This window comes from Patella vulgata, chromosome 9 (genome assembly GCF_932274485.2).
Source record: "Patella vulgata chromosome 9, xgPatVulg1.2, whole genome shotgun sequence".
NCBI lineage: Eukaryota > Metazoa > Mollusca > Gastropoda > Patellidae > Patella > Patella vulgata.
The window spans coordinates 46335392-46362198 of record NC_065887.2 but is presented as its reverse complement, the minus strand read 5'-3'; the positions used below and the strand labels follow the sequence as shown (position 1 = coordinate 46362198).

The 26807-nt window shown below is 35.4% G+C and overlaps 1 long non-coding RNA gene across 1 annotated transcript; it reads right to left on the bottom strand.

The window, feature by feature from the left end:
• Positions 1–554: 554 nt before the first annotated feature.
• On the bottom strand, positions 555–26807 carry LOC130014351 (uncharacterized). Its single transcript, XR_008789326.1, has 3 exons — positions 26659–26807; positions 12394–12522; positions 555–881 (listed from the first exon to the last, which is right to left on the bottom strand). It is a non-coding gene; the product is annotated as an uncharacterized LOC130014351 (long non-coding RNA).

Sequence of the window (26807 nt, the reverse complement as noted above, 5' to 3'; positions counted from 1 at the left end):
TCACAATAGTAGACCTAATATTCCTGCAAAATTACGGCGTTTATAGGGCAGCAAATGAATGCAGAACTTTTAAAATCCAAACTCAATCAAACTTACGGTGTAACGCTCATATTTTTAAAGTTTTTTTTAAATATGTTAATAATTGTGACCTCTAGAGGGATCACAAGCTAAATTATGACATTCAGGGGTCATAATTCAGGAAGTTATGATCGAATACGCGTGAATATCAAAAGGAACCAATTTCTTTGGGTTATAAACATGTATTTCAAGTTTCATCAAAATCGGATCAAAATTGTGACCTCTAGACGGTCAACAACTTTGAAATATCAGATGTTATACACTATTTGCGTACGAGGGGTGTCCATTTTGTCCGTCAGTTTTAGTCCGATTTTCACGATATTCAAACTGAGCCAGAATTACGATGTAACAGTGATATTTTTGAACTTTTTTTTAAATCAGATAATAATTGTGACCTCTAGAGGGAGCTCTAAAAACGTGATTTTTCATACAATCAGGGGCCAGAATTCATGAAGTTACGGTTTGATACATGCCAATATCGAAAGGAACCGATAATTCAAGTTTCGTTGAAATAGAATAAAAATTGTGACATGTAGAGTGTCCACAAACAATTGTGGACGGATGGACAGACAGGGGCGACGACAATATACTTCCACATGAAAATGTGGGCATATAAAAACCCCTGTAAGCTTCTCGAACTTTAGCCTGATCAAAAAAAAATTAAGAACATTTACATACCTGACCACTGTATCATCAGCATAGTCATCAAGCAATCAGAACTTCACCTGTTCTTTATGTTGTAGGGCTCAAAATATGGATATATTAACCACACATGTACAAGACATGCCCATATTTTCCAAGAACTGTGGGGAAAAAACAAAGCATAAGTGAATCTATCAGCAATGATAACCAGCAGACCTGTCAATTCTACCGCATCAGTGCCGCGAAAAGGCCTCATGTACCGCTCTACTGCCCGGTAATAGATATCTACCGCATTTTCAAACAAAGAGTTTTTTAATTTTCTCGCCAAAATTATGGAACTAAGGGAAGCAACTCTTTGCATGTAAACAATAATGATTGCGACTTTCGGTTATTAACATCGATTTGGGATATTGTAAGGTGTAATTTAGCTAAGAGATTTTTTATCAAATTCTTTTCAACCTATTTTAGAGTTAATAAAGCGGATATAATTATTGGCACATGTTCCAAATACTCTTAAAATGCGTAGCGATAAACTAAACAAATAGCGCCCAATTTACGGCAGCAATGGCTGACATTTTCGTTTGCGCGCGTACGTACCGCATCTAATACAATACTTCAAATGCAACACAACCTGGAACTTTAATTTCAAGATCGGAATACGTCTCCACGATTCTGACTTACATGGAACACTCTCTCGAATAAATGTAAAAGCCGATTTACGGAATCACGGGAGAAAAAAATCCCGTACATTGGAGAGGATAATCGCCATGGGGGGCATGATTAAATCGATACCGTACCAATATTTAGTCGTTATGCAAAACTCACTTTTTACGCTCCCCCCCCCCCTCTCTGTATTCCTAATGTAGAAATACTATAGAATCTTAAATGAAACAATATTGACAAAAACTCTCAGAATGAAGAACGCACGTACGTCACAAGGAATCAAGATATTTTTAAAATCATGCTAACACTAACAGCTAAGTTAAAACAAAAGAAAAGTGGCAGTGGTAGGCCTACTGCCAGTAGTACTACAGTGGAATGGTAATTTTGGTTATTTTTGTTTGTTACTAATTATTTCTTTCTGTAGGTCACATATTCAATTTTGGTTTAATTACATGGGCCTAATGGTAAATAATTTTAGATAAGATATGGTTACCATTGTTTGTGTACATTTTATCTAATTACCCATTTAATGCAATTTTTGTATTGTTAATTGTTGGACCTACAGTTCAGCGTATCATTTCTAAATTAATTACCCTTGGAAGTGCGAATTTACGCTTTTTTGGAAATCTGCCAAATCATGGTTTCTACTGCATTTTTTACACTACCCTACTGCATTTCAGCTCAGAGGGGTTGACGGGTCTGATAACCAGCCGTTGCTAGGCAAGATAAGCCCACACCTTGCAAGAGATGGATAGAGAACAAGCTAAAAACAAAAGCAATTTTCAAACAATCAGGGGCCATAATCCAGAAAGTTATGGTCTGAAATGCATTAATAACAAAAGGGACAGATCTTTGGGATATAAAGATATATTTTAAGTTTCATCAAAATCGGATAAAAATTGTGACCTCTAGGGGGTCCACAACCTTCATATTACATACTTTTACACAATTTGCGTACAAAAAGCAGCCATTATGTCCGGCAGTTTCACTTCGATTTTCCTGAAATTCGAATTCAACCTTCATTATGGTGTAATGCTGATATATTTGAACTGTTTTTAAAGTTGTTGATATACCAGATGTTTACACTATTACAAATTCCTTAGAAACCACCAACATGGCTTCCACTTTAAATAAAAAACATTCAAACAATGTAATATACAATTAAAACTAATAGCAACATATACCTTTAAACTGGAAGTTTTAAATCTTTGGCTGATACAATACAAATACTAGCACACATCCAGTTGATGAAAGAAAACAATAGATTTACTAAAAATTGACTTTAAATATAAAACTTATGAAGTATCCAACCACACACTACAAGATTCTAATTAGAACTGGCCAAGCTGATATACTACAAGAACAAAGAAACCATCTATCAGAGCTAAAAAATTTGAAGACTTTACACATACTAACATTAGACTAAATTCAGAGTGAAATAGACTTAGCGATAGTGTTGTGAAAGCAGATACCATCAAGCGCTTCAAGACACTAGTGGCTACGAGTGACATCTAATAGCGCACTCCTCCCCCGTTGAATGAAAGCCAGAATTGGTCGCTTCAACGTAACCCTTCAAATTCATATTCAGAACACTAGTGAGATGATGAGTGAACTCGAACTCATTGGATATGAGTACAAAATAGGACAGTTTAAAGATGCATTGAAGTGTGACACAATATCTAAGATTACATTAGCAGTGTGACCATATAAAATATCCAATATATATCTTTATTGATCCTCCAAATATGAAGAGTACTAGAACAGGACAGTGAATATAATAATAATAGTAATCACATAATATAACCAAAAAAAAAAAAATGGTTAAGAGTTCAATCTATAGATTAGTACTGTCTAACAAATCACAGCTGAATAATGTCGTACCAATCCTTTACACACTAGGTATATAAATAATACTGTTTGTTTCCAACCAAACGTAATCGTCGACGTTACACAGAGAGAGAGCGTTTCACAAGGAATTTATTGTCATTTACATCATCAAGCACAGAGGCGTAAATGATGGGGACTGGGGGGATGGAAAAACATTAGTCAGTCTCAAAATAAGAGCTCACTGCAGTTGTTTGCAGACTAAATGCATTATTGAGGTAAACAAACTTTACAATGCCAAAATAGATGGAAAAATCCCACATACTTAATTTATGTATTTGCGTGAATCAGAGCAGCTAAATTGCATATGTCACGCTACTCACGCAAAACAGTTGTATAAAATAACCTTGTCAACTTATCATGTTTGAAAATATGTTTTTCACTCATATTCTGTTGTGAGTATGTTGGTCAGAGAAATGTTTCCCCCTGATGGAAAAATAGTTGGTCTCAAAATAAGTGCTCACTGCAGTCGGTCTCAGACTAAATGAATTAATGAGGTAAACAAACAATGCCCAAATAGAAGGGAAAATCTCAATATACTCGATGTATTTGTGTGAATTCATGCACCTAATCTTTTAACTTGTCAACTTGTCATGAGAGAACTTGTTACAAAGGTTTTGATATTTCACACTATATATTCTTGATTGTCATATGAATAATATTAGTTGAACAGATAAGAAGTTATTGGAAGCATAGTTTTATCTTTTGTATTGGTAAAAGAGAAGGTGAGTTTGTTTCAGAAACACGTAGACAATCTTTAAATTATGAAAATAATGTTAAGGCGATCTGTTGAACTTAATTTTTACTTGTTGCATATTCAATCCCAGTAGAAATTAAAACGTATTTTACTCATGTTATTAGTGTTTTCGGACCATCAGAATTCTCCAAAGTCCAGGAAATGGCATTCCAGGGACTCTAGATTTAAACATTCATTTTTAGATAACAAACTAGCACCTGCGTCACTCGTATATATAGGGGCATGTGCATCAGTTGGTCGCATTTTTGCCCACCCCCACCCCCCAAAAATGTTATGTACGTATGCCCCTTAGTCGTTTTTGCTTAAATGATATACAGTTGACAATAGAATACTCAGATTACATGTAAGAAATAAGCCACAATGTCTACACAGTAATCTATCCAACGATGTTGGCTCATCCATCCAAGCCTTCATAGATACAGAACTATTCACACCTAATAACTGTAGAGTTTCAGTTCTGTTTTGTTACAATTGTCAAGGGATTTGATTTGGGTAGACTAATCTGTTCAGGATTAATTCGATTCTGTTTCTCGAGCTTGGATAGTCTATGATTGGTACAACTTCCCTCTCTTTTCAATTTTGATATAGATGAGTTGATTAATTTGAATGATTTGCTCATATTTTTAGTTCATCAGATAGATTAATTGTTGTGTCACAAACACTGACGTCATCGGTTTTCAGGTTGCTTAACTCGCCGCAAATATTTTCATTAAAGGGGCCATTATGGGAGATTGGATAAAGAGTTGACAGTATTTGCTATATAATAGTCAAAAGATAGGTTGCCAGGCAACGAAACATACGCCCACAGCAGCTATATGTCACATATTTTTACTTTTTTCGGTAATGAAACATTTATAATACATTAAAATCTGATTAAGAGTAACAACTCATTAAGTAATTATCAGAAAACCATTAGAATTTGTTTGGTTTTTATAAAGTTCTGCCCCATGCTAACGTTTAGTATACAAAACTTTTAACATCATGGATTTAGCTGTTCAAGTCATAAAGATTCATTGAAAATCAATATACTTGTTCGTCTCAAGACCATAAACTCTGTGTATCAATCTGAAGTCAATCGCATGATAACTTTAGCCTCTAGAGCGTCACAAGATTTTCCAAAGTGATCATGGGCCATAACTTTGGCAGTAATTATCCGAAATCATGGAAAATCAATATGATTCTTCCTCTCATGGCCTCAAACACTGTATAAATTTAAAGTCAATCGGATATTAACTTTAGCCTCTTAAGCGTTCACAAGACTTTTCAAAGTGATCAAGGGCCATAACTCTGGCAGTAATTATCGGAAATCACTGAAAATCAATAGGCTTCTTCGTCTCATGACCTTAAACATTGTGTATAAGTTTTAAGTCAATTAGATATTAACTTTGGCCTCTAGAGCATCCACAAGATTTTAGAAAATGATCAAGGGTCATAACTCTGGCAGTAATTATGGTCCGATATGCGCGAATATCGATAGGAACTGAGATCTGTGGGTTATAAACATGTGTTTCAAGTTTTATCAAAAGCAGATGAAAATTGTGACCTCCAGAGGGTCCACAACCCTGATACACAATATTGTGAGACTATTTGCCAATGAGGGGTGGCCATTTTGTCTGTCAGTTTCCGTCCAATTTTTACGAAATTCGAACTCAACCATTCTTAGGGTGTAACAGTGATATATTGTAATGTTTTTTTTTAATCGGATAAAAATTGTGACCTCTATGGGGTCAACAAGCTAAAAACGCGATTTTTCGTAAAATCGGGGGCCATAGTTCAAGAAGTTATGGTTCGATATGTGCCAATATCGACAGGAACCGAGATCTGTGTATTATAAACATACATTTCAAGTTTAAACCAAATCGGAAATAAATTGTGATCTCTACATTGTTCACAAGCTAAAAACGTGATTTGTCGTCGTACAATAATGGGCCATAATCCATAAAGTTACAATCCGATACATGCCAATATCAAAATGAACTGAGTCCGTAGGGTGATAAACCTATATTTCAAGTTTCATTGAAATCAGATAAAAATTGTGACCTGTAGAGTGTTCACAAACAATTGTGGACGGACAGGGGGGACGACAATATACGTCCACATAAGAATGTGGGCGTATAAAAATGCAGGAAAAGGGGAGAAAAAAGTTAAGGGAAAAATTGTCTGTTTAAAACTCGCACTACAACCATCATGAAATAAGGGGAAATAATATGTTGCTGCTAAACAAATCTGTTGTTATCTAATAAACAAACATATATGCAAAATCCATGCATTTTCAGTTGAACAGTGCGGCATTCTGCAAACACTATAATACATCAGAAAATTGCGAAATTTCAGACAGAAATTTAAAAGCACATGAATTGAAATTTGAATTCCGCAGAACATTTTTATTTTTGAACATAATTGCATTGAGATAAGATCAATTCGATATAAATCAAACAAGAAATTACTTTAAAACAGTAATCATGATGCAATATTAGACATTTTAACACTTTCATCGAAAACCACACAGCTTTTCTCTGTTAAGATAGTTTCAAGATGTTGAAACAAGCAGTGCCTATGAATTTTAACAATATTCTACATAGCTGTATTTACATAGGACAATTAAGTGGAAATGATCTGATTTTTTTTCATCTCCACCCCCTAGTATGGAATCTGATACATGGCTGACCAATCATAGGTCTCCCTGTCCACTCTGGCCTGTCAAATGATTTACAATGGGGGTGCTAACTACAACTTTCCTGACCAAGAGATATGCAGAGGTCCTCGATGGGGACCCAAACTGATTTACGCTTTGCCCGTCACATCTACAGGTGTCACAAACATCAGGGATGAAATTGATATGCATCATCGTTCTACTAAAGCCGGTCCAGGAGGTCATCGGGTTTTGGGATGAGAATAACAATTCTGGGGAAAATGCTATCCAAGGAAACGTATCACAGACAGCCAGAAAATGGTCAAAATGTGGAATTCTGTCATTCAGTTGCATGCCAAGGGGAGAAGAAAGGCATGTGCAGTACCAAATTTCCAGGCGGTAGTGAGCAGAAATGGGGATCAGGTTGGATGTACTTCGTAAACCCTTACGAAATGCACATTTATCTCACCTGTTTTGCTTTTTATTTTTTTTTTACTCTTTATTTTCTAGCGACCTCCAACAACAAACCAGTTAACAATTATTGAGTGTCACCTAAGTCTAAGCCAATCTCAAAGGTAGACACCAAGTTTTGAGGTTCAGTCTAAATATTAAGGCCAACTGCAGATTTGTGAATTTTGGAGTGTATATATAGGGCACGTGCTTGAGAAAATATCTACATTCCAAGCCTGCTGTCATATCAATGGAGTCAGACTAGCAATTATTTGGCCATTGACTTCAATGTTAAATGGCTGTAACATCACCAGGCTGTAGCTTTTGGTTCCAATCTTTATAGGCACAATGGGGACCACATTTGGCAATCTCCTAATCATAAGCTTGTAGGGGGTTGGCCGATTAGATTTTTTGCTATGGGATTTCATGTTTCTCTGGGGTAAAAATCTCACTACCGACACAATGATTGCTCTCCAGAAAGACACCTTTCACCCACTATCCCTCCGCTGTCATATCATCAGTAGCCTATTACCCCAAACTGCTATGAAATTGCAAATTTGATCCCTTTTCTCCAATTCTAGACCAAAAACTCAACCAAACCAGCGGCTGCCAGGCAGGATACGCCCACATTTTCGAGAGATGGATAGAGAACAAGCTAAAAAGAAAGTGATTTTTCCTACAATCAAGGGCCATAATTCAGGAAATTACAATTCGATATGCGCAAATATCGAAAGGAAATATAAACTTACATTTCAAGTTTCAACAAAATCGGATTTAAATTGTGACCTCTATAGGGTCCACAGCCTTGATATACCATATTTTTACGCTATTTGAGAACGAAGGGCGGCCATTTTGTCTGCCGTCCTTAGGGTGTAACGGTGATATAATAATACTTTTTTTTAAATCGGATAAAAATTATGACCTCTATAGGGTCCACAAGCTAAAAACGCGATTTTTCATACAACCAGGGGCCATAATTCAGAAAGTTACGGTCTGATATGCTCGAATATCAAAAAGAACTGAGATCTTTGGGTTATAAACTTACATTTCAAGTTTCAAAAAAATCGGATAAAAATTGTGACCTCTGTAGGGTCCACAAGCTAAAACGTGATTTTTCGTACAATCAGCGGCCATAATCCATGAAGTTTCGATCCGATACATGCCAATATCGAAAGCAGCCGAGATCTTTTGGGGATAAGCCTATATTTCTAGTTTCGTCAAAACTATTACCACGTTAAAACTGTAAATAAGGTGTGTTAATTAACGAGGGTGAAAAACTGTCTGAGAGGTGAGTTAATTAACGATAGGGGTGAAAAACTGTGCGACCTTGTGTTTTCAGTAGAGGTGTGTTAATTAAATGAATGAATGTCAATGTTGTGTATTGTTTAATTGGCGAGTTTTCTCGCTAGTTGCGATAACTGCACCAAAATGGGTATAATCAAGGACCAACAGGCTTTATCTGACACGTACGTGTTAAATCAAAATTTGGGCAGTAAAACTGTTTTACCGTGCGATTTATCATTCGACCGTGTGTTTTACGTAGGTCTTTGTATAATTAAAGACAGGTCTTTAGATAGGCGTGTGTGCTCGCTATGATCTACGTTTAACCCTTTTGTATTGCGTACTATAAGTTGCATTTAATGAAATAAAAATATGGGCCTTAATCTATCGTATACGGAAAGGCGAATATAATGTTGTCATTTATCAATACCGACCAGTCAGCACCCAATTTGAATATCCACGGGAATATAGAGAGTAAATTCAGCAAAAACAACCCAACTATATTTCTGCTTTATTATTAAAAGACACGCACTCACCGTTTGAAATTTATTAAATTTATAAAAACGTGCCACGATGCGTAGATTGAGCATCTTTCCTTCAATAGCAATATCCATAAAACAGAAATCTCCATATTGATAAAAAATACGGCACAACCAACCGAACAGTGGTAATTTCCACACAAATGATATATTTAAACTAAAATTACTTTAGATTTTCACTAAATGTAAATCGCATCCAACGATCCTCATTCAAGAACTTGTAATTTATAATAGCCGCTTTTATGCAATTACAGAATTGTCCCGTGATCTAACATACGCCCGATATGACACGTAATCATTTTTGGAGACATGTTTTCCATTCTTACGACTATACTTGGCAATTATACCCAGTGTCCGAAACAAACATTTTCCAAGCACAGGCCCGCAGGACCTGTGTGACACGTGATCATGTGGGTTCTTCAGGTGACGCGCAGGCCCAACCAATAATAATAATATTTATAGTTTCCAAGCGAAGCGCAGAACGATCAGAATCAAGGAAGTACATATAAAGCCAGTACACCACAGAAGGACTAAGGGTTTAGTAACTTAATTTCATTTCAATTTAATGGAAACAAATCTATCACGGCTACATAATTTACGATTTTTCTCATCAAACTAGGTCAACTTCAAACAGTTACACAAAAAAACTTGACGCCTGGCGATAACATTGAGGAATGGCATAAACTCGCTTATCCCGCCCTAGATTGTTAGCACAATAGCCCAGAATTGAGTCAAATGAGGTCCCGTAGGAAATGGTTTTAAAATTATAAGCTTCCATTACCTTAAATAATAGGTAGGCCTACAGCTACACCGTTCGGAAAATTTTCGTGTCAGTAATATTCCTGAATAAATAACTGTCTTCGTTTTTTGGATGGATATAAAATGATACAGCATGGTGGTATTTTTCATAACACAATTTGTAGTTTTTGTCTTTCACGTAACTTGCAAATATGTTTTTATTCATTCGTCCATGAAAGACACACGGCACAGTGATCACGTGACAGCCATAATTGAAATTACTTTAAAATAAAATTCCGTACGACAATGCCATATAGTTTTCAATAATAATAACGACAATATGTTTAAAATTTAGCCTCTAGCAGCATGTGTATCAAATAAAAAATCATAACGGTAAACGTTACTTAAAACTAAACCTAGCATCGCTGGCTTATTGCCCTAGAAATTCCAACTGATGTCACGTGTCATCGGCGGATTTGGCATCAAAGATTTTGTCGGAAAAATATATTATTAATGACTGTTCTGAGGATTATATTCAACTAAGATTTAAATTTCTGTAACAACTGGTCAGCCAAACCATTAAATGCATGATCCAATTATTATTTTATTATCTACCGGTACCTGGAATCTATACGGAGCGTCGAAGAAGCGCGATTCCCGAGCGAGATTCGCAATCCATACCGAGAGGTATGACTGTTATTGTAGCCAACAAGCAAGTTGATTGACTACTTAATCAAAAAGTAACAATTAAACCGTTAAATTTAGCCGAAAGTAGATTGATTTATGATACCATAGTGGCCGTTTCATTGTTTTTACCAATCGGTTTGTTTAAAGTTCAAGCGGCTAAAGCCGACAAAAAAACCCAGTTACAAATCAAAGGCTGGTTACGCGAGTCAATGTTTGGAAAAACAGCAGCTTCCGTCATGTCGATGACAAGTAAACAATAACCGTCAACTATCGGAGACTTGGAGGTTGCGTTTATATGACAGTTCTAGCATTTCCCGAATTGTCGTAGTGGACACTAACTATGCGAGATAAGAAAGAAGTCGAAGGCCAGGCGGACCCGAGTGAAATAGGCAAGCAGGAGTCCTCCGATAAATCAGTCGGCCTCGGGCCTACGGACCGACATTTGTGTCGAACAATGATTATACCGCGTACCATATAGTCACGCTACTTATAAAGTTGCATTTAATGAAATAAAAATATTGAGCTTAATCTATCCCACGAAATGCAATGTCGTCATTTATAAATACCGAACAGGTAGGCCCCAATTTAAATATCCCTGTGTATATCGAAAATAAGCCAAATTTGCCGTATGTAAATATACTGATTCTCGTAAATATAATTATTCTCGTCTTTCGACAAGTTATTATTTGTGTCTTCAAATTTGTACCATTCAAATGTCAACCCAACCATTTCAGACTTCACGTCTAACCGTTTCACGCATAGTCCGTGCAGAGCAATAACATCTCTTTGATCAAAGTAACAATTCTATCACATGTAAAGGCGTGCGCGAGCTTATTCGCGCGTATTGGAAAACTGTTCCGTTGCTTTATTTGAGAAGATACTGACATTACACTATAAAATTTGTCAATTTTTTCTTTGAAAATTCGGACAATTGGTAGCTCTTCGGGAAGGTTGATCATATTGCTTACCCTGTTTGTGTATTGTATGTTTTTATAATAGCTAGTAAATAATTTATGAGTTAATTAACTCACCTCTCAGACAGTTTTTCACCCTTGTTAATTAACACACCTTATTTACAGTTTTAACGCCGTAATACCGAGTAATAGTCGGAAAATTAATTTCCTTTCGAAAAACGTATAGATAACGCCCAAGACATAATTTTCTATAAGGGCTGTGCACAGATTGACCACTTAGTAGTTCTCAGTGTATAGGGTCCACAAGCTGAAAACGTGATTTTTCGTACAATCAGTGCCATAATTCAGGACGTTACGGTCTGTTATGTGTGAATATCGAAATGAACCAAGATCTTTGGGTTATAAACTTACATATAATACAAGTTTCAACAAAGTCGGATAAAAATTCTGATCTCTATAGGGTCAACAAGCTAAAAACATGATTTTTCGTACAATCATGGGCCATAATCCACGAAGTTACGGTTCGATACATGCCAATATCGAAAGTAACCAAGATCTTTTGAAGATAAACCTATATTTCAAGTATTGTCAAAATCGGATAAGAATTGTGACCTGTAGAGTGTCCACAAACAATTGTGGACGCACGGACGGACAGGGGGGACAACAATATGTGTCCACATGAAAATGTGGGCGTATAAAAAGGAAGCAGAATTTATCGAGTATGGCCTCTAATAGTTTTAAGAATCCTCCAGTATTGCATAATAATAAATCATATGTGAGCAGTGGAAAAATGAAGTCAAAATGTGCCAGTTGATAACTGAAATAGAAAAGAACCAGCAGTTGCCAAGCAATATACGCCCACATTTTGCAAAATATGGACAGAGAACAAGGTAAAAAAAAAAAAGAAGCGATTTTTCGTACAATTAGGGCCCATAATCCAGGAAGCTATGGTCTGAAATGTGCGAATATTGAGAGGGACTGAGATATTTGGGATATAAAGATATAATTTAAGTTTCATCGAAATGGGATATTATTTTTTATATGAGGTGTGGTCTAGACAATAGGCTAATACTAATAGTAATAGACATAGGCCTGAGCACTCATTTTAAAAAAAAAAGGCCTACTTACTTTTTTCTTGTCTCTGTCTCATTCTCACTTTCTGAACTATATAAATATTTTTTACCACTCACTTGTTTTCCTGTTTATATTACCGTATAAGTATCTTGATAAATAATCTAGAATATTTTTTTCGGTCATCTGAAAAACGAAAATAGAAAAATAGAGAAAAATGAAATGGGGTTTAACAACAGTTTAACAGCCTACGACCGAACTGTTCTGATCTGACTGGGCAAATGAAGTCAGGCATACGAAATGCAGTGATGAGGGAACTTCTGCCAGGACAGCGTCTTATAGTCTATCGAATTCCAACTGCCAGGGGATCTTTTACCTGCACTCCAATGTTTACACGGGACCTCGGCTATCCGGCCCAGGCCCTTTGTCCTGCATCACATTCACTGACATTACAAGGGTGAACCATGCTGGAAATCCTGAATTAGCTGATGAACTTTCTCGTCTCGGCTAGTTCTAGGCCTCGGCGTACACAGAGATCGAAATGAGAACAGTTCTAGTTCTAGGCCTACTTCAATTTTAAAGCCTACTAACTTATTATTCTATTAATACATTTAGGCAACCGCTATCTAGATTTAGTTAGGGACTATTAAGAAAAAAATGACTTGCCACTAAATTTTATAATTTTCGCAAGGTTGTCTACAGAACTGTGTCTTTTTCAGTATGATTTGTGTCTCTAGGCTAGACTGTCCCGCCTTTGCTGTTTACAGCCACCGGCCATTTTGAAATATTGAAATTTCCTTCGAGAAATATCCCACGTCTCATTATCAAATGTTTCTTCTAATTCAGCATTTTTAGATAAAATCCGATTTCACACTCATTTTCTTACTGTTTCTCCGTGAATTGAAAAAAGCGCCCAATTTCGTCTGATCTCCACGTCGATCGCGTAAAAAAGACCCGCGCACTTCTTAACTTAATTTACAAATTAACCCCCTGACACGTGGCATAGTGTTTGACATATATCAGTAAAAGTATGTTGCAAATATTATAATTTGCTGGTGAAGTGTAACTTATGGAATTTAAATTGTCTTTGTCGGAACTCTATTTTGTGAATATTTTGAGAGAAATGAGAAAATTTGTAAGTTACTGTGGCCACAGATTAAAAATATTTATACTCTGTGCTGTGGCATCATGTAGCTATTCGAAACGAGCGCTTCCAAGACGTTAACGTCATCAGACTTATCGATTTGGGGGTGGTTCTGTTATGGTGTGGGGAGGCATCACTGTTGCTGGAAGAACGGCTTTACATGTTGTTGCAGGGCGTGTTACAGGCCAGTACTACCGGGACAACATCTTGGCAGTCCATGTTGTGCCGTTCGCACGACGTCATGGCCGCCGTTTCATCTTCCAGGATGACAACGCAAGATGTCACAGGGCCAGGATCGTTACAGGTTACCTCCAACAACAGAACATCACCACATTACCTTGGCCAGCACTGAGTCCCGACCTCTCCCCCATCGAGCATGTCTGGGACATGCTTGGACAGAGGTTACGTCAACGTCAACAACGTCCTGCCAATGTCCAAGAACTTGCTGCTGCGTTGCAACAGGAATGGGACAATCTGGACCAAAATGACCTTAGACGTCTCATTAGAAGTATGCCACGTCGGATCAATGCTTGTTTGGCAAACAGAGGAGGATTTACCCGTTACTGACTTGGTTGTGATGCTGTGGTAACTTTGCTGTTTGACCCCGGGTATCATTTTACCCTTTTAATGGTCAGTCTGTGCCTTACTTAGTCTAACGATCATTTGGAATAAATCGATGAATGTGAACTTCATTTCATTTTGTCATTTGTTTCTTCGTCAGTTTCATTAGGTGACTTTAATAACACTTAAAAATCAAATATCCCCTACTTTTTTTGAATAGTATAATACAAGTTTCAACAAAGTCGGATAAAAATTCTGATCTCTATAGGGTCAACAAGCTAAAAACATGATGTTTCATACAATCAGGGGCCATAATCCACAAAAGTAACCAAGATCTTTTGAAGATAAACCTATATTTCAAGTTTCGTCAAAATCGGATAAGAATTGTGATCTGTAGAGTGTCCACAAACAATTGTGAACGCACAGACGGACAGGGGGGACAACAATATGTGTCCACATGAAAATGTGGGCGTATAAAAAGGAAGCAGAATTTATCGAGTATGGCCTCTAATAGTTTTAAGAATCCTCCAGTATTGCATAAGAATAAATCATATGTGAGCAATGGAAAAATGAAGTCAAAATGTGCCAGTTGATAACTGAAATAGAAAAGAGCCAGCAGTTGCCAAGCAATATACGCCCACATTTTGCAAAATATGGACAGAGAACAAGGTAAAAAAAAAAAGAAGCGATTTTTCGTACAATTAGGGCCCATAATCCAGGAAGCTATGGTCTGAAATGTGCGAAAATTGAGAGGGACTGAGATATTTGGGATATAAAGATATAATTTAAGTTTCATCGAAATGGGATAAAAATTTTGATATCTAGTTGAGGGACCAAAAGCAAAAAACGTGATTTTTCGTACAATCATGGGCCATAATTCAGGAAGTTACAATCCAATATGCACGAATATCAAAAGGAACTAAGATCTTTGGGTTATAAAGATATATTTCAATTTTCACCAAAATCGGATCAAAATTGTGATTTCTAGAAAGTCCACAACCTTGATATACCATATATTTACACTATTTGCGTACAAGTGGCGGTCATAATGTCAGGCAGTTTTGGTCCAATTTTCATGTGATTCAAACTCAACCATCATTAGGGTTGAACGGTAATATATTCAATCGTTTTTTAAATCATGGGCCATAATTCAGGAATTTACAATCCAATATGCACGAATATGAAAAGGAACTAAGATCTTTGGGTTATAAAGATATATTTGTGATTTCTAGAGAGTCCACAACCTTGATATACCATATATTTACACTATTTGCGTACAAGGGGCGGTCATAATGTCAGGCAGTTTTGGTCCAATTATCATGTGATTCAAACTCAACCATCATTAGGGTGTAACGGTAATATATTTAATCGGTTTTATAAATCGGATAAAAATTGTGACCTCTACAGGGAACACAAGCTAAAAACATAATTTTTCGAACAATCAGAGGCTATAATCCAGGAAGTTACGTTCAGATATATGCTATTAACGAAAGGACTAAATCATAGTGATATCAACATCAATTTAAAGTTTTATCAATATCGGATCAAGTGTCATAATTCAGGAAGTTACGATCCGATATGCGCAAATATCAAGAGGAACCAAGATCTTTGGGTTATAAACATGTCATTCACGTTTCATTACACTATTTGCATATTGTCCGACAGTTTTGGCCCAATTGTCATGAAATTCGAACTCAACAAACATCACGGTGAAAAGGTGATATATTCAAACGTTTTTTTTAAATCAGGTAAGAATTGTGACCTCTAGAGGGTCCACAAGCTAAAAACACGATTTTTCATACAATCAGGGGCCATAATTCAGGAAGTTACGATTCAATATGCCCAAATATCGAAAGGGTTATAAACATGCATTTCAAGTTTCATCAAAATCATATCAAAATTGTGACCTCTAGATAGTCCACAACTTCGATATAACAGATGTTACGAGGGGCGGCCATTTTCTCCAGCAGTTTTGGTCAGATTTTCATGAAATTCGAACTCATCTAATTTTACGGAGTAACGGTGATATATTTGACTGTTTTTTTAAATCAGATGAAAATTATGACCTCTAGAGGGTCCACAAGCTAAAAACGCGATTTTTCGTACAATCACGGGCCATAATTCAGGAAGTTACGTTCAGGTATATGCAATTACCGAATGGAACCAAATCATTGGATAAAAATTGTGACCTCTATAGGGTCCACAAGCCAAAAACGCGATTTCTTGAAGAATCAGGGGCCATAATCCATATCGCAAGGAACGGAGATCTTAGTGAGATAAATCTATATTTCAAGTTTCGTTGAAATCGGATAGAAATTGTGAACTGTAGAGTGTCTACAAACAATTGTGGACGTCCGGACGGACAGGGGCTAGACAATATACATCCACATGAAAATGTGGGCGTATAAAAACTTCAATTTTAGGACGTCACTCTAACAAAAAATCTAGGTCAAATTTCTACTGCAACAGTCGATTGCGAATAGTGAATGCTTTTCAAAAATATCAAACTATTGACATTCGAATAAAAATTGTAGGACGAATAGGATTTTGAAGATTGACTTACTTTTTCAAAATAGTGTCACTTTCGGTGAATTTTAACATGATGAGATTTCTCTAAAAAGTTGAAAGACGACTCGTACTAACAAATATTTTTAAATAAGGCAAAATTAAAGATACATTCGATCTTGTAAAAAAAAAGTTTCTTACTCCTACAGTTGTCCTGGATGGGTATAACAATCATTCGATCAAAGATATCACGCATATTAGACGTAATAAGGGTATTGTATCAAATACAGTGACATTTACAAAAAATATGCCGCTTAGGGTGAAAAAAGAAACTTTCCTGGCAAATGATGCAAACAAACATCGCTTTGTTTTACTTCTTAAAGAAACATTCATTGAAAACGGAATTGAAGCCGTACAAGCGACAGATGATGCAGATTTATTGATAGTGCAGATGGCTATTGATAAGTCAGATACTAAAAAAGTAGTTGTATTTGGAGAAGACACTGATTTACTTGTTTTGCTTATTCATCATGCAAAACAAAATCTTAAAAGAATATATTTCACATCAGATAAACAAGCTACTACGAAAGCAAACAAAATATGGGATATATTCAAAACAAAAACATTAATTGGTGGAGATCTATGCTATCAGCTTCCATTTTTTTATGTTATAACAGGCTGTGACACAACCAGTAGGTTCTTTGGAATAGGGAAACAATTTGCTTTAAAGAAAATCAAGTCTGATCCAAATCTTCAGGAACAAGCAAACGTGTTCATTGTGCTGAAAACATGTCAAAACAGGCTATAATTAAAGCTGGAGAAGAAGCACTTGGCAGTTTGTATGGTGGAATTCCATTCGAAGGACTTGATTTATGTCGCTGGAGGAAATTTATATCAAAAACAATGTCCGCCAGTCGTGTTGTAAGTCCAGTCACTTCCACCCACTTAAAATGCAGCACAATTTCATTCCTTACGTGTGTATCTGCAGTGTCAGTATTGGTTGAACAAGAGTGTTACTGACATGAATCCAACAGCATGGGGATGGACAACAGTGAATGAAAACTTGCTCCCAATTGAAATGTCACAGCAACCTGCTCCTGATTTTCTGCTGAAAATAATCCACTGCAACTGTAAATCTGATTGCGATAACAGGAGATGTGGTTGTTGGAAAAATGGCCTAAGTTGCTCTTTTGGGTGTGGAGGATGCAGAGGCATCAACTGTTCTAATTCAACAGCCATCACAGATGAAGATCTTGAAGATGAAAAATGAGCTAAATATGTGAATGTTTATTGAAAAAGAAAGCATAAGACAATTTTTTGATAATTTATTAAAATGTAACTATCTGACTTATAAAAAGGAGGAGGGGTATGATATAAAACATCCACAATACAAAAATGTGGCTTTCTTCCAAAACAATTCATCGATTTTCCACTTTTTCACCCCAAAATACCTTTACCACAAATTATATATTTATTTATATTTTACTAATTTTAGTATGTTGTGGGTGTTAATAAATCCTTTCCCCAATTATTACTTGCCTTTCTCTCACAATTCATAGATTTTAAAGATCTGTCAATAAGACAGTATTTTTTTCGCTTTTTTTTGACAATTTTCTCTTGAAACCATTCCAAAAAGACCTTTTTTTTTTTAACAATTATATTTTTTTATGTTTAGTATTTTATTAATACAATTCCATGCTCCATTAAAAATTTCGTTTTCTCTCAAAATTCATAAAAAAGCGAATTTTTCGTTTTTTCCCCCTTTTTACGTTTTTTTATTAAAAACATCTCAAAAATACCTTTTCCACAAATTATATTAATGTATATTTTTAGTATGTTGCTAATACAAGTCCATGCTCCAATTTGCACTAAGAAAAGCTTGTGTTGCAATTAGTTGCAAGTTGGGAAATTTCAATGCTAGATTGACTAGGCTATAGGTTTTTAGACTTACGAAACGTTAGATACTATAAAAGATGGTTTTGTGATACCCATGACTTTGTTTTTAACCACATGAAAATGTGGGCGTATAAAAATGCAGGAAGAGGGGAGAATGAATGATATCAGATAATCAATCGGCTAATGATAAAACAAATTCTTCTGTACTTTATTGCAGAACCAATTTTACCATGAAAACTACAATCTATAATCGGATAAAAATTATGACCTCTATAGGGTCCACAAGCTAAAAACGTGATTTTTTGTACAATCAGGGGCCATAATTCAGGAAGTTACGGTCCGATATGTGCGAATAACTTGTGAGTCTTGTAACAAACAGTATGTTGGCCAAACTATCACCCCCTTCAGTACTCACATAGCCCCACACTTTAATACACCTGGTCATGAATCTTATGTCTGCACTGTACTTGATAAAATCCCTCAGAACGATAAGAGCCAAACTCAATATTGCTGAATCACTTTGGATCCACAGATTAAATACTGTATGGCCTAGTGGTTTAAATGAAATGCCTGTAAATTAATTCTACACCCATTTTTTAACTATATATTATTTAGCTTATTCTTTATATTATGTCATCAAAGCTATGACGTCATATTAACATTATGACATCACTTGTTACCATGACTAACGTTAGATACTATAAAAGATGATTTTGTTTTAACCACTTGAAAATGTGGGCGTATAAAAATGCAGGAAGAGGGGAGAATGAATGATATCAGATAATCAATCGGCTAATGATAAAACAAATTCTGCTGTACTTTATTGCAGAACCAATTTTACCATGAAAACTACAATCTATATATATATTTGTGACTGTCGTTTGTCTGTCTGTCTGTCTGTTTTGGGTTGGCGGCTACACTAGGTCTGCCCCAAGTCTGAAATTTGGGGTATAGGGGTAGCTCGGACCAGGGAGTAACATAGGCCAGGTGGCATTAGTCTACCACTTCCGGTTTCGGAGTTATGACCCCCAAGCGAAGCCGGATATCCTGCTAGTAAAACATAAAACAACCTCTAAGTACATGTAAACAAACATGTAGACAAAGCATAACTACAACTATGATAAACAAACCAAGTTGCCATAATGTAACATTTGACTTAATAATTTAACAGTATTCCTTGTAGCAAGACCAGACGACATGACCAACTTGAGATAACTAAATTGTGAAGTACAAATTGATTTACGATTACTTTCTTTAAAAAGCTTTCTATCTGATTTAAATTGTTAAACATATAATTATATATATATATATATATTGGACACTTACACCATGCAGCTCTTATTATATCTTATCATAGTTTAATAATAATGTGTTGTAATAACAACACATACTGAGACAGTAAAACAAATTCAAAATATGTGTTTTTCAAATAATGGAGCCAGAAAACATTCTCTCCCAGGGAGATTACTCCAACCTACAATTTCATCATGTTAGGATTGAGACCAGTAATTTTCTTCATATGCACTACACAAGGAAGCAGTTAGAACCTCCTCTCTGACCGAAACGACACAATTTCTTAGACTGACCACACAGTTATACTTTTCTAAGACGTCCAAGTCAAGAATCACTTTGTTAAAAATTGGAGCAACACCAACATTTAATATGAAAAAAGAACTTCCAATTGTAATAGTAACATCCGGCAATAAGTGACTAGAAATCAGCTTAGAACTGATTCCCTTCAGTCGGGCGGCTTTGCCTAGCTTCAACTTCTCCACCCCATTCAAAGCATCAACTTGCATCACAACAAGTGGACGGGCAACACTAAGCTCACCCCAGAAGAGCCCCTCCGAACATGAAGAATATTGTCATGCAGTGGACCTCGATTGCTGGTAGGGTGACCCACCATAAATAAATATCTCCAAATATCTCGACAATTACGCCACAATATTTATATATATACCAAGCCTTAAATCAGTTTCACACAATTATAGTCACTAAATAAACGATCATGTTGTACTTAATAAGCTATGACCATTTAATGATCTATAAATAATAGACTGAAACTGGTTCCAAGTTTCGTCCATAACATCCAGACACTTTTGAGTAAAAGATAGGTTACGTGCCCTTGTTTTGAAATTCGTCTCGCTTAACCAGTGTACCGACCATTCTACGTCTGATTGACAGGTCGGGATAATCAAGACTACCTTTTTACGAAATAACAGAAAGCTGGAAACAAGAAATTGAATTTAGAAAAACGCATGTTAGCCAGCTCAACAATTGTTTTAAGAAGCTTGTAAAAGTAAAATGAAACTACTGCTAGTATCATGTTCCTGCTAACGAAAGTGATTCAGAGATATTATTTGTACTAAACCAAAAGATGCCGCTCGATCTTAACGGTACAGTTAATGATAAAGGAATTTCAAAAATAAAACGAACGTAATTTCTAAATCTGCTGTAATAACCAAGAAGCTTAATTTTACTGCTATTCAAAATCATCAACAATAAATTTTTGACGGCTGTAATAGTTAATAGATTTGTAGAGAATTGCACGTGCCATGGCTATTTATAGTATCATACTGTCAGAAAGTTGGTCTCGACACGGCTAATGTGCACGCTTCAGTGGTAGTCTCGAACTATCAGCGGTGGACTGTATTTCTGTAGAGTGCATGGGTCACCCTATAGCTGGATGAGAAATGGTGCTCACAATTCAAGATAGCGGCTGGAGAAAGTGGTTTTCATCAGCGATCTGCCTAAAGCAATTCTTCTCAACCTTTTTTTGCCAACGGCACACCTTGGAACACATGAAAAAAATAGTGGCACACCTGGCTAAATATATATGAAAAATATTTGAATTTTGCAAAATAAAAACATGGCAAGTCATAGACGGCATACAACCGTAGACACAGACTAGTCATAGACAAACCCCTGTTAAACGTAGGCAGTGATGTTGATAGCTTCCATGAACGATTATAGAAGATTGAGTCCAGTATAAAAATCAATGACACCTAAAAATAAAATTAACAATCTTGAACAATAGACTCGTAAATCGCATCTAATAGTAAGTGCATGGGGACTGGTTTTTGGCGTGAAAGAGAGCACCGGAGAGAACTGTATCGAGCTATTCCACAAAATAATTAAGGACAGATTAAAGATTGATCAGTTGATATTGATAGATGCCGCGCATAGAGTCGGACCCAAATCTAAACCAAACCAGGCTGTTGTCGGACAAGTCCATCCAATACCAACACATCATAGAGGCATCATTGTGCGTTTTATGAGACACGATGAAAGACAATTAGTACAATCAAATAGGAAACAAACAAACTGGCATATCTATATCAGAAGACATGACACAAGTCAATGTGAAACTACTATCAGCTGTACAAAAACACCCCCTTGTGAAATCAGCGTGGTTTTTTGAAATGGTAAGGTTCGAGCAGAGGGCCATAGTGGCAAAACTTGCCATGTTGAATTATACCCTGATATAGATGATCAACTTATAAAGTATTTATCTGGCTGAAGAAATCTTAAAAAACATGTGCAAAGCCAAATTCTGAATGTTGGTTCAAAGTATGGTCATAATCTGTTAAATATACGAGAATAACCTGAATGTGTGTCTCAAAATTATACTACGCATGCAGATGTCTACCCCCACAGTCAATAAACTTAAAATCAAACTAACTGCTTTGCACACTTCGATGTTAATAATTGGCTACCATATTTTTTGTCATCTACTCGCTTGTTTGAAGTACATGTAAAACCCATGGCAGCTATGATAGATGTGCAGATACTGTTATAATAATGCCTGTCGCTGTGTCCACAAACACTAAACTCTACAGCTGATGTGTTCCACCCTTTTACCTCATTTCCTTGTTATCTTATGATGATTATAGACTAGTTACTGAATACAAAAAAATTATTATATCATTGTATAATATAACATAGCTCAACCTACATATTCTTATGTAATAATGTTAGGAATTGTATAAACTCCAATTGTTTATAAACTGGAAGTATACTAAAATACAATTGTCTTCATGGTCACTATCCCTCTTTCTTTCCTTGATTACAGCAAGTGCATTTAATGAGTAAAATTGTATAGTAGCAGACAGCTTTTTTATTTGAAGGACCTTTAAAATATCTAAAATAAATTTAATCAGTACAATTTCAAAGAGCATATTTCAAGTAAATGTAATCATATATGTACGAACATATATACTTCCAGCTAAATTTGTTAATACTTAAATATTCTGTACATATAAGTATATTGTATATTCATAAACCTTCCACCACTTTTATATGTGCCTTTTACATACCTTACATCATTCCACTTAAATTGATAGAGAGAGCACACTTAAGCTTGAGACAAACCTGTTTTCTAAAGCACATCATGTAAAACCTTGTAAAATTGTTTGATAGCGTAACTATAATCAAAAATCCAGGCTACGGTAAATATGTTAATCAATCAAAGCATTTTATGCTGGCCACTGTAGTATTATTTGAAATGTATAGCCACTGAAGATCCCTAATTATCCCTTCTAACTTTGGATGTGCACAGTACTAGAGCTTGTCTTCCTAAATTGCTGTCAACTTTCAATTTTCGGCTCCATTTCGTATAAAGATATGTGAATTTAGATATAAACGTCATATGTAGCACTTGATAACTTTTAAAAAGGAAAGATTTCGCTGGCACGATTAAAATTCATTGAAAAATGTTAACATGAAATAAATACAAAACGTTAAATTTCAAGTATAAACTCCAATTGTGTGGTGTACACACAAAACCAGTCCCCTGCTCATTTGATAAACGCACTCACTCTGTGACCTCTGTCACAGACATAATTACCGTTATGTTGTCTTGACTCAAAACCAAAAGCAAAATCCCACGCCCGAAAAGGTAGCACAAAAAATTTAATTTCTGTGATATAATATTGGTTACACATTCTTGTAAATAAACCTAGGTATATGAATATTATAACCATTATCACCATCCACAACTATTAGTATTATATATATGCATTACAATATATGTGGACCCATCACGGCATAATGAGTCGCAACGAGGAAATTTTTAAAAATACCTTCAATTTGAATCGGGCAAAATCTGACTGAGCTGTGTCCGTTTGAAGTCACCCAACTCACCAAAGTAAGTTTAGAGAAAATTTCAAAAATCAAGTCAAAGATTTGGTATGTTTCAAAACAAAATCCCATAGCAACCAGGCCATTTATTTGCTGTTTTGTCGTTGAATATTGTTTTCTAAAAGTTTTCAGGGGTGCTGAAGACGAAAATTGTAGTAAAAATTTAATCCAACAATTTCCGCCATCTTTTTTCAAAATGGACGCCAAAATGACAAATTTTCAAGTTTTCACAAGCTTTGTGTTTACTAATGTCATTGTATGTGTTTTTAGGGGTGCTACATCCAAAAATTGTAGTACAAGATTTTATCCATGAAAATGGTGACCAAAATGACAATTTTTTTTTTTTCACCGTATATTTGTAACCGTCATTTTATATGTTTTATTAGGCACTTAATACGAACGTTGTAGTATCAAGGGTCGACCAGACTGTATCCTCCATCTTGTTTTTCAAAATGGCCACCAAAATGGCAATTACTGGAGTTCTTATACTTGATACTCTACCGTGTAATATATCAGCTATCAATAAAATTCTCTTCGGAAAGAAAATTATTGGCTATTTTGTTTATTTTCATTTAAGGCCTATAAATTATTTTCTAACAGATGAAACGAGATATTAAATAATTACCGATTTGATTAATTATTTGGAGTAAATAATAATTTCTAATTATCAATCAACTAATCATTTATCCGTGTGAAGTGTTATTAGTATTACTCAATGACACTTCCCAGGGTGAATCGCATATAGATACCCCATAACATTGCCAAAATCTAATTTCTATCGTCCGATTGAGCCTCGATGCGACCACGGAACCACAATGATTTGCAAGCATTGTCTGGGCCAATCAGCAAACCAGTCGTGTTGGCAGCATAGCAACAAGCTGAGTTTGTTTACATTTTTAGGGGTTTTAAAACCCTTTTGTATTCTTTCAAAATGAATTCAATTTGTAATACTTTGGTCATATATAAAAACTACATGCCAAGCATTTTGCAAGAGGATTGACTGGTCGTCCTGCTGCAAGCCGAGAAAAATATGTAATTTTGCTGAGAATATTCAGAAAAAGACAGATTTAAGAATACGGTACTCTTACAAAACGTCCAAATGAAGGTGTTTTAAAATGTTTTATTGCTATTTTGATCTTTTGGGTCGATAGATAGTATATTTATAGACTCAATTTTCAACCTTAATGGAAAAAGCTAACTTATTACTTGATGATTATGCTATGGACTAAAAAGATATTATCCAGTCACTCTTTAACTGGTAAACTTCAAATGCATTCAAGGATACAAATAAGAAACCCTGTTTGGATTTTGAAAAGGCTACTTCCTTGTGTGGTGAGTTAATATTTGCTTTGTGAAAATAAAATTTTTGCCTATGTCTGATATCGTTTTGCAGTTTGCACGGCTTATAGGTTAAAAATATGATTCGATCATTATTAATACATGTATTGTTATACATGGCTCTTGGATATAAAAATAAATCCCAAGAGCTACTGGTGTTACTTCATGGATACGGTATTCTGTACCCAAGGGAAAATTTGTCGAACCAATTGCTAGCATCAGAATGACTGATGCCTTCAAGGAGAAAGACACTAAGCTTTGAATAGGTGCAGAGAATGTTACTTTCCCTATACTCCTGTACTAAGCTTGAGTATAAACAACTGACTTACCGGCACTGCCGCTTTTTTCTTGGGTTGTTGAGTCAAAATACTAAATACATGTATAGTTATTGTTATTGTCCATCTTTGAAAATGTTTTGTATGATATAATGCTAAAAAATGACTTATTTTTTCATTTTAGAATTAGTGAGTAAAAAGTTTGGAGTTGAAGAAAGGAAGTTTGCGCGTACAATAAAAATAAATTGAACAATGTTGAAAAATGACCCAAAAATAGGAAATTAAAATGTTAAGAAAAATTAATTGATTTGCAGCATCCTGATGTCATCTGATAGCACATTTTAGTCTTCAATAGAGAGTCATATCACTGTACAGAATTTGGATCCTATTGAGATTCCTATTTGGACTTCTTTGAAGATATTCTATAGATATTCTAATATTTGTTAAATAATGACTTGAGATAGGCTTTATATATATCATTGGCAATTATCAATCAACTAATTATTAATCTAAGACAATTGATTATATTTACTCATTGACACGATCCGGATTATCAGCCAGTTGATTAATTTATAGAATGTGCCGCCACATGGTTTTCAAAACCATCAGATTTTGGGACAAACCATGGTCGTCGGTAACCACGGTTTTTATCGTATTTCACAAACCATGGTTTAAACCTAGAATACACAATGGTTTTTGTAACCTTGGTTATTGTGACATACAACTTTCTAAAAGCATGGTTTTCCAAACCCTAGTCCTATCAACCCTGGGTTCCTACTAACCATGGTCTTTTTCACAATATTCTGGTTAAAAACCATGGTACTTGTGCACCAAAACTGTTGTTCTTAGCAATATAATTTTAACAGCAGAAAGTATAACTGCGAAAGCGGCGGTAGGCCAACGCCACCAGGCCTATGTTACTCCCCAGTCCAAGCTACCTCTATACACTAAATTTTAGCCTCGGGACAGCCCTAGTGTATCCACTAACCCTGAACAGACAAACAACAGTAACAAATATTAGTATAGATTTTTTTCATTTGTTTTTCGCATTTTCTGAAGCTCTTTGCTTCATTGGCCAATTTCTGTCTAATACATTCATTTATGGAGCTTGCAACAGCTTCTCTTCCTTTATTGTCTTTATATTTAGATTTTAAAAAAAAAGTTTGAAATAACAAGTTATTCTAGTTCCCTTATGAAAATATTCTATTGGAAATGCTATAAGAAAATCCAACAGGATTCCTATTGGATACATTTGGAAATTGAGTCATTCTGCTAACAGAATTCTAAAGGTATTCCAGTAGGATTTTCTATAGGGCCTGTGTTGTCATGATCAGTCCCAAATCTAATAATATACAGTCCCATGTAAATGAATAAATAAATAATATATTTAAAACAAAAAAAAAAACCATGGCATCAGTTTATGAGAAATTTTGCTGATCCAACTCAAAACTGAGAAACACATACCTCTTCTGGGTCACTTGAATTAATAACATACTCTTCCTCATCACTTGAGATTAAACCAAATGTGTCTCCATTTTCAGTGTTTCATATTTTAATTTCTCTTGCACAGACTTCAGCAAATGATTATTTGTTGTCTTTTTTCTTTTTCTACT